Consider the following 10317-nt stretch of genomic DNA (forward strand, 5'->3'; position numbering starts at 1 on the left):
GGGTCTATTCTCTTCTGAAAGTTGATTTGTCCGCGAAAGAGCATCAGGTGCCTGGTTCCTTGCACCTGGTCGGTATGTGATCTGATAGTCGAATGAGCTAAGTTGTTGAACCCATCTCATTTCAGTACAGCCTAAGTTTGCCTTGTCCAAAAAGAGTAGAATGGTAGTCAGTCACAATAGTACATTTGTGTCCAAACAAATAATCTTTGAAAACCTCAGTCACTGCCAATTTAAAGGCCAGCAGTTCAAGTTTGAAGGCATCAGTCTCAATACGGAACGGTCGGGTGAAATCAGCGTATGCTAAAATCGGTGCTGTCGTCAGACACTCTATAAGAGTCTTGAACGCTGTCCGAGATTCAGTGCAGAAGGTAATCGGGCCATCTTTCGGTCGTTTTTTCTTTCTCTTATTATCTGGGCTATGTTTCAAATGACGGAAGAGTGGCGCTGTGATCGATGCATATCCTTTAATGAACCTCCGAAAAAATCCGGTAAACCCTAGGAAGGCCCTAACATCTCTCACCGTCTTAGGCTCTGGCCAGTCTTGGACAACTCGTACTTTTTCTGGATCAACGGCAACACCTCTGTTTGACACCATTTGCCCAAGGTACCGCACTTCTTGCTGCAAGAGATGGCACTTGCCAGGCTTGAGCTTTAGGCCATGCATCGTTAGCTTGCTAAAGACCCGTTCAAGATTAGCTAGGTGCGTATCGAAATCCTTAGAGTACACAATGATGTCGTCAAGGTAAATAAGGACATTCTCGAAGCACTGATCTCCCAGACATCTTTGCATTAGTCTTTGAAAGGTCGCTGGGGCATTTGAGAGACCGAATGGGAGACGAGTGTATTCAAACAGGCCAAACGGTACTGCAAACGCTGTCTTTTCTACGTCATCCGGATGCATCGCAACTTGGTAATAGCTACTCGTCAAGTCCAATACCATAAAATACTGGGCCCCATCTAGTGCCTGGAGGGATTCCTCAATGCGAGGGAGGGGGAATGAATCCTTATGTGTAATTTTATTTAGTCGACGATAATCTAATGCTAGAATCCTTCTTTTGAACGACTACAACTGGGGACGACCAAGGACTCTTACTTTCCCTTACAATATCTTTCTCCAGTAGGTCTCGAATGTGGTCTCTAACAGCTTGGTATTGGGACGGTGGTAGGGGTCTGTGTCGCTTTCTAATCGGTTTGTCTGTACCAGTGTCAATTCGGTGTGTGATGGTATCGGTATACCCAAAATCCTGGTTATGGGTAGAGAAGACATCCTTATATCGTGTAAGCAGGCACCTCAATTGACCATGTTGCTTAGGAGTTAGAAGAGATGCATCTACATCAACTTGTATTGGTAGCGTACTTTCGACTGCCAATATATTTGCCACTTCAGCTGTAGGCTCAGTTACTAACCCCACCTCCTCCAAATCTCCATGGACAGTGGCACCATGGAAAAGACTTCCTAAAGATGCAGTACTCGAAATTACTACTTCGTTGTCTGTTTCATTGTGTACGACAACTGGAAATCGACCTCCGTCGACTTTTACTAGGCATGGAGACACAACAACTCCAGTTGGGACGCCCCCATCTTTATTTGGTTCTAGCATAGCCTCAAACGGTTCTCTCCCTGGTCCACAGCGACCACGTCCCTCAATTACAACAGCTTGGCGAGCTGAGATCACAAAAGTTTCCTCCTTCTCCATATACGCATTTCCTATCTTCCCATCATCCTTGCCGAAACATCAGGCAAATGGGAGAGTTCTGGCAACCTTGTTTACGTACTGAGAAGGTTCCTAGGCAACCTTGCTCCTGCGTACGGTCAGCGTCGCGTATGGTACGATGCTGTTTGCCTGATGTTTTGTAGGTAAGGTTGTGGATTTTATTAACTGAAAGTAAATGATTATTATTTGATGTTGAGTTATATGTTAACAATACAGTATAATTATATTTGGTAAAGGAGGTATCAAGGAATTATTATTACATTCATCCAGAAATCCCTGATCCATGCAAACTGGGCTGGGTTATGGAAGATGGTAAATTGAGACCTGTCTTGTCAGAAAAGCAGGCTGCTTCTGAAACAATTGCTGAGCTTATCAGATGTACCTGTTCAATATGTACATGTTCAAATAATACATGCACGTGTAGGAGAAATAATCTTCAGTGTACTGAGATGTGTAACTGCGAAGCGGAAGGGAGTTTCTGCAACAACTTTCCATTGTTGAGTGTTTCTGATTCATCAGACAGTGATAGTGATGAAGAAAGTGATAATGAACATTAGCATATTATAAAATCACTGATGTAGGTAAATATAAGTAAATCAGAGTATGTAATTTGGTTACATAATACTAACACATACACACCCACACATTATAATATATATATGAATGGAGGTTCTTTAATTTTAAAATTAAAACGGAACAGTAGAATTTTATAATTAAAACGGAACAGTAGAGTATTTATATATTAAAGAATCTCCATTGAGATCCAGCGGGCCGCCACTGATGCATCTTTAGATCTCCGATCTTGTTCACAAATTCACGGACTTCACTTTCACCAATATATATATATATATATATACATATATATTATGGTAATAACCATTAACAGCATATGGTAATTGCATACAGTATAACTAGCTCTATCACACGTTTTTGTTTTATAGTACAGATCGGTTATTATTATATTAATATGTATGCTAAAAAGCTAAAATAATGGAAAATGGCAGCCATTTTAAATTGTAATAGCTCAAAAATGTTGTCATTGTTATGAGTGAATTTCCAATTAAATGCTGCATTTTAATAACATAAACTTACAATATTAGTGACAATTTTATCAAAAAATGGCGGCCATTTTGAAACTACTGGCAACCCCTTCTTACGTATGATAAAGAAAATGTTGCACATACTTTTTTGATTTATCAATGTCTATTCTACATCATATCCAATTAAAAAAAATATAGCAAAAATAAAATTACAACCTGATGTTGCTACATTTCGGACTGGACTAATATAGGCCTTAAGGGATATTGAAATTGTAGTGTAGGCTAAGCTGTTTTGAAAACTAAAAAAAAAATAATTTTCTTTTGTTTAAAAAAGAAATAACTGCTAGTCTGTCATTAGCTACATATATGTATATTAATCCTATTTTAATGCATTAATAAAGGGATGTAATACATTTAATAGCGGTTTCTATAATATGCGCTCTACTTTGTTTTGTTATATCTTTCAGCAAGAGTGAAACTTCGAGAAATGTTAGTACAAGTCACAGTGATTTAGTATTTCAAACTAGATTTGTTCACCGGCATAATTCATACAAATTTAGCTTGGTACCATCGGACAAGAAAAGGCATGGTTATGGACAGATGCTGCTGCAATATCACAAAGAATGCTGGTTTATGCACAGCTGTAAGTGTCACGAATGGTTCTTGAATATTGTTTTATATAGTAAACTCTTGTAATAGGACTACATTACGAAAAAAATGCTTATTTAAACCGGACTGTAAAAGCAAAGAACTGTAGAATAGCCTTGAACTTGAGGTACAGTATGTTTAGCAGTAAGACATTAGCAAAACGATAACATATGAAGGGGTGTGCTAGTAAAAGCTGTCTCTTATACACATAATGTCCCTACCGTATGATGTTTGTTGGTGTTTTAAATTAAAGAAATTATGGTTTGTATATGAACTCATAGTGTATTTTGTAAGTCTGCAGAAGTTGATTAAAGCCATTTTTACCAATTGGAACTGGGACCATTGCAAACCAATTGGAATTGGGGGCCAGTTAAAGTTGAAGAGCAGTTGAATTGTCCAAAAACACACAACACCCACATTTTTTTTAAGAATACACAGATTTTCTATATAAAATCGTTCAATTTATATACACTTTCTATATACAGTAATTGTATAGAATTTCTATTCGCATATTTAATGTATTTTTATAGGTTTTTTTCTATAAAATGTTTATAAATTCATAAGTGGTTTTTATAAATTTTTTTTATAGATTTTCTATAGTTTTTCTTTTTAAGGTTTTTTTATATAAAATTTTCATAGACTTTCTATAGAATTTTAATAGAATTTTCATAGTTTTTTATATCATTTTTATAAATTTTTTATAGTTTTTTTAAATATATTTTTAATAGATTTTTAATAATTTAATTTTTAATAGAGTTTTAATAGATTTTTAAAATAGTTTTAATAGATTTTAATAGACTTTTTATAGTGGGCTTCTATAGTTATTTCTATAGAATTTTCTATAGATTTTCTAAACAATTATGCTATAGACATTCTATAGTTTTTTGTTAAGAATTCTACAGAATTTGTTTGTATGGATATTAGATGTCCTACTCTAAGAATGGGAGGGTGAAATTACAAAGACCTTCATAATTAGCATATTCACGTTATATGCTAATCCTACATGGTATTTTTGAATGGCTTCAATACAATTTGTTTGAGCAAACCTAATACCAGTTTGCCAAATAACGTTAGCATAATAACTTGTCATTTTGTAGCTATATTAGACCGAATATAATATATTCGGCCTCATATAGCTACATGACAAGTTTATTAGTATGAAATAATACTAATATATATATATATATATAAATATATATATATGTATATATATATATATATTATGAAATGTGCTGTGTCAAATTACTGTTGGATTTTAATGCTAACAACATATTAATTAGTTTGCGAAGTAGACAGCAGAGTCCGTGGTAGGTTCGTTTATGTTGCACTTGCACCATATTTAAACGGTTGTGGAAGTGTGTGTATATAGTTTCTATAGTTACCAGTTATTAAACATTATGAAATCGCCTTGTGCAACTCATAATGAATGGCATTTCAAGTAAAGTAACATTTTATATATTTCTCATAATCAAATAAAATATGTGAAAGACTTGAACAATTTTTAAATTATAAAAAAAAAATAGTTTGATACAGAACATATGGGAGTGGCAGTTGATGCCAACACGCCAATAAAATAATAAAGTTTATAGTTTCATTCGACTTACTAGTAGTAATAATATTATAAAAATGTTTACAGTTGATTTAGAATTTATATTTTGTAAGATTTAACCCAAAGACCTTAGGATTGGACGACAATTTGCATAATAATTTAATTGTAGGCTTTATTTACAATATTAAATTGAATGTAACAAATATACGTTATCTACTTATTTTTGGGTATTATATTATTTTATGATTCCAACATATAATTGTGATAACATTATCTTGTCCATGTGGGGCTTGCCATGCCAAGATCAGCATCATTGATTAAAACAAAAACAAAATTGACCTTTTCAACATGTTCTCCAAAGAAAACTAATAGGTTGCTTACTGGAAACGACTTACTATTGCCAAAGTTATGAGTAAAAATATTACGTCTTCTCTATATTAAAGTATACAATACTACCACATCCTTATGCTATTACTCAGTTTAACATTCAATTAACTCAATGGACCAAAGTGTTACAGAGATATGGCATTCCTAGTTTTTCAATAAAAATATTAAAATTGAGGTCAAAGGTCACATACGTCAAATCAGATTTCCAGTAACTTGGCTTTGGTATCCCCACATCATGCCCTATCACCATGCAAAAGGGAAAATTTGTATCCACTACTGTAACAACCCATCCATGTTTGTAGTATATAGTGATTAAATGATAAGATCATTTTGTCAAGGCCTATGACAAATAGTATATTGGGCCTAGGCCTATTAGCAGAGTATGTGTTTTCAAAGTCAAATTACTTGCTGATAAAAATCAAAATAACGAATCCTAGGCCTACGCATATTTACTAACATTACCATCACAGTTCAGGCCTAGCTAGGCCTACGCCTAGGCTAGGTCTGCCTAACTAGGCATCGTTTTTTATGTCAGTTTCTAAGTCTCCTTATTATCCAGCACAGGTGTAACAACTACAGAAGAATAAAGTTTCTCAACATTTCAAAACATCATATACTCAACTTGCAAAAACTCAAACCTCTAACAAAACAACACTCAGCACGTTTCACATCAAAATGTGCAGAAAGTTTTTTGAAGACCTTCACCAATTCGCATTTATGCGAAGGTGGCGTACGGCTGACAGTGAGGCTAATCGCATTTATGCGAAACTAGCATGCACACCAACTGTGTGGCGTTCGCATTTATGCGAAAATGGCAGCGTAAGCGTTAACTGGACTACAGGGTTTCACTACTAAGTGAGTTCAGGATTTTGGTAATATATAGTAACGGGCTGTTTATAATCGTGTTTTAGTGCTTTTATATTTAAAAAAAAACAGCATCACCGGAAGCTGTCAGTGACAACGCGTAGCGACTGTATGGAAACCAAGCTTGACTCTCTCGTCCGTGAGTCAGTCCCTGTCGGGGAAATCGAATCCACGTCGGGCAAATCCTGGCATCATTTTACCAGAAAGAAATATGAATGTAGTTTTCTTTTATCACCATTAAATAAATAGATAAAATCAATTAAATGACCGAAGCAAACTTAAAATGCAGTAAACAAAGTGTGTAGGCCTTTGGTTCTTAATAGGCGGCACGCCAGGGGAGAAGAAAATCATTCTGCCCCGCGAGAAAAAATATAAATTATACAAAAAACATTTAAAGCTGAAAGTAATAACCATTCGATGAATATATTTTTAAATAAAGTACAGTAAAGGCGAAAACAAAACACTGGGATAATGTAAAGTAGGGGGTGATCCATCAAGATCTAGAATTAAATCTGTTACCAACCAATCGACAAACACCAAAAGATTAGTAGGATTAGTTCAGCTAAATATGACATTAGCAGATTAAAAATTTAAAAAAAAAATTACCAAGGGAGTGGTGGATATATGATGGGTGAAATTACAGAGAAAATACATATTGTGCGCCAAACTATTAAGTTGAAAAAAAAAAATTGTATGACTAGATTATGCCTGTAATTTCATGCTTGGTTTGAAAATACTCCTACAGGATTAGTCCAACCAGGAAGTAAACATAAGAATCAATGTCAATTATGATAGAGAACATATCTTGTTTTACTTTGTGGAAAAAAAATGCCCATTTCAGGAAACGCTACTTCACAAACAGTTAAACTTGCACAAAGAAAGGAAGACATGACATGACAATTACCAGTCTCCGACAACTTAAAAGTCCGGTGACCCTGCAAAATATTTGTGGGACTTAACTTGGGTCGCAATCGATTGTTTGAATCCAAGGCAAATTATTAGTAACAGAAATCCAATGAATACTCGGCCTCTGGACCCAGAACATATGGGCTTGTAAACCACCTAATAGATGAAAATATGCTTGACCACTTTATTATATTACTTAAAATTTAAATTATGTAGTGGTGCCAGTTGCGGAGGCAGATTTCCATCAGAGTGACTCTCAAAGAAGAACTCAACACATTCGTTAGTGAAAAATATAACCTTTACAGAATATGAGGCTGTACGATCGATTACGGGCCTTAAGTATTTAAAATCACTAAATTGTTAAAGCTTCCGGGCTTTGCCCCGTGAACTCCCTTAAGAGGTTCTGGGACATCGCTCCTCCCCTACCGATTGCCAATGTTTTTGTGATGGTTTTACACAAGTAAAAAATAAATAAAATAAATGATCACATAAGCAGGAAATAGTGGAAAATCAAATGTCTTAATTATTTTGGCAAAATCATATCAATCTTATGGTGCAAAAATTGTAATGAATTTAGCGTAATATTGTGCTGTAGTACAATTAAAAATAGAATAGAAATTAAAATTGCCAAAAATCCTCAGAGGTTTGTGCAGCCACAACAGGGGGCTTCGGTCACAGCATCTCAAAATTTTACCTTAGGTCCATAAAGTGGTTTGAAACTCGAAGATTTTCTTTGGCCTGTGACCAAATCTAAAACTAATTTGGCCCTTCAAATTAAGAGGTGTGGGTGGATGTTACTAAAATAATTATATAATAAAATTTAAATATAAATTTTCATTTCATTTCTGTTTTTAGTGGTTTTCCTTATTCAATACTTATGTAATTATTGTACATTGAAAAATGTTAGCATATAAGCTGAATGAATTCTAGGCTACACATGTCATCGACCAGGATGCAGCTGTTGAAGTACCATGTACTTTCTATTTTCTAAATTAATTTTAAAGTTGTCAGAATTAATTATTCACCAGAAAACTAATTTACTGTGCAAGTGTGTAGGCCACAATTCTGATACTACAATCAAAACACTATAAATGAGATAAAAACATAATTTGGATGTGTATATCCCTATTTGCCTGAGAAACAGTTCAAACAGAATGATGTACTGAGCATGAGCAGTAATATTTATAAGTATATATTTATATATTCTTTTGACCTCGCATATTCCATGATTTACATATTAGTCCTGGGTCTAGCTTTGAACTACTTAGTCCAGGTTTCGAGAAAACAAAACCTGGACTAACTCTAGCCTAGGACTAACTAGTCCAGGGCTACAGATAAACTAGTCCAGGACTACAGATAATCCTCTGCTATCGTTTTTTATTTACTGAATCTGCCACCACCAAGCAAGAGGCCTAGTGCTAATCTGGACTGGCATAAGCTAGGGTAGGAAAATTAAGGCCTAATAAGCTAGGCCGAGCCTAGCCTATTTAATTTGCCTATGCCTACTAGTACAACTAGACTGAATTGCATAGATAAACAATATTAAGCCATCTGTCCATTTGTTTGAGGCCCTATGAAAAACAGTTATTAGTTTATCAACTTACAATCTGGCTGAAAAACTGATGAGGGAGAGAGGCCTTTTTATTTGTTGTTCGCTAGTGCATTGATATTCAAAGTAAAACATGATTGAGATAATACAAACTATTTACTAAAAAAATTAAAAATTAATAATTTAATATTAATAAATTAATATATATATATAAAATAATAATTTAAAAAAATCAATATTTATTCCGTAGAAGATATGTGCAAGGGCGATAAATTAATATTTTTTTGTTCTTATCTAGTATGTTAAATATTAGTAAATAAATAATAAATAGGGCCTATTAATTTGAAATGAAAGGCATTGTGATTAAATTTGTATTATTTGTATTTATGGACTAGTATTGAACTGTGCTTTTGACAGGTGTCTGTGGATAGAGTCAGACTTGACAAGGGTTTCGTGAAAAAATTGGTAGTTGGCTTTCTTTTTTGTAAAGTTGTCTTTTCAAGTTGTGTATTTATACTGTATAATTGGAGTTACATTTAGTTGTTTGGCTGTTTGGTTTGCTGTAAGGCTTGAAAGACCCATAATTTAGGCCGAGTGTGACATCGAGGAAGTTGGTGGTGTGGATGTTCGCCTGTATGGTGGTGATACGGAGGTCAAATGCGTGGAAGATAGATATAATATTTTTCTTCATTTTCTCGCATTGTCTTGGTGATGAACTGTTTATGACGGCGAGGCCATCATCTCGTTAGAGACCGACGTTGGTTTTGCTGAGTATTGGGATGAGGGAGGAGAGGGTCGAAGGATTCGACAAGTTCGCATGTTTCAGCCCTGTCGAAGCTTCCTATAGTAACGTCAAACATGTCATCCAAGTTTTTCTTGGTCCATGTTAATTGTTACCAAACAATATTGGTTTTCGTGAGTGCATGATGATATCTGCTTCGTGTTCGGAGATGCTGGTGTGCTCTCTTGCGTACTGGGTCGCATCTGGCACTCTGTGGAAATTGCCTCACCTCATCCATCATCTACAAAGCCCCTGTCCACTTGATGAATGATGACACAAAATGCTACATCGGTCTTACTGATACACCGCTCAAAACCCGATACACAAACCACAAATAAACTTTTAACACCCAAACACTGAAACAGCACCGTACTCTTCAAATACGTATGGAAATTAAAAGACAGCAACATACCCTACAGTATCAAATGGTCTATTATCAACAGAGCATCGGCTTACACCCCAAAAACAAAACGCTGCAACCTATGCATAACCTGGAAACTTCACATAATATATTCAGACAAACATTCAATAAAGAAAAGAACCGAGCTATTGTCTAAATGCAGGCACAACAACAATTAACTCATTTCCATTTTCACCTGCCTTAGTATTTATATACTCACACAACCCTTGTATTCTCTCACTCCTGAAGATTGCATTAGCATGAAGCAGTCTGTAGAATGATTATACCCAGTTCTACAAGTTCTCCATTTTCTTTCTATATATATATATATATATATATATTACCATTACCATTACTTGAAAATCCAATCCCAATGTAGCCAGTCGTGTTAACGCCCTCTTTGAGGCATAGCATTGTGTAATACAATGTTCCCGACGGGTATTTGGACCTGTTCAACCATGAAGCCTTCAGGGTAGCC

This window comes from Anneissia japonica, unplaced genomic scaffold (assembly GCF_011630105.1).
Source record: "Anneissia japonica isolate Jap-2015-1 unplaced genomic scaffold, ASM1163010v1 scaffold287623_len557403_cov176, whole genome shotgun sequence".
NCBI classification, from domain to species: Eukaryota; Metazoa; Echinodermata; class Crinoidea; order Comatulida; family Comatulidae; genus Anneissia; species Anneissia japonica.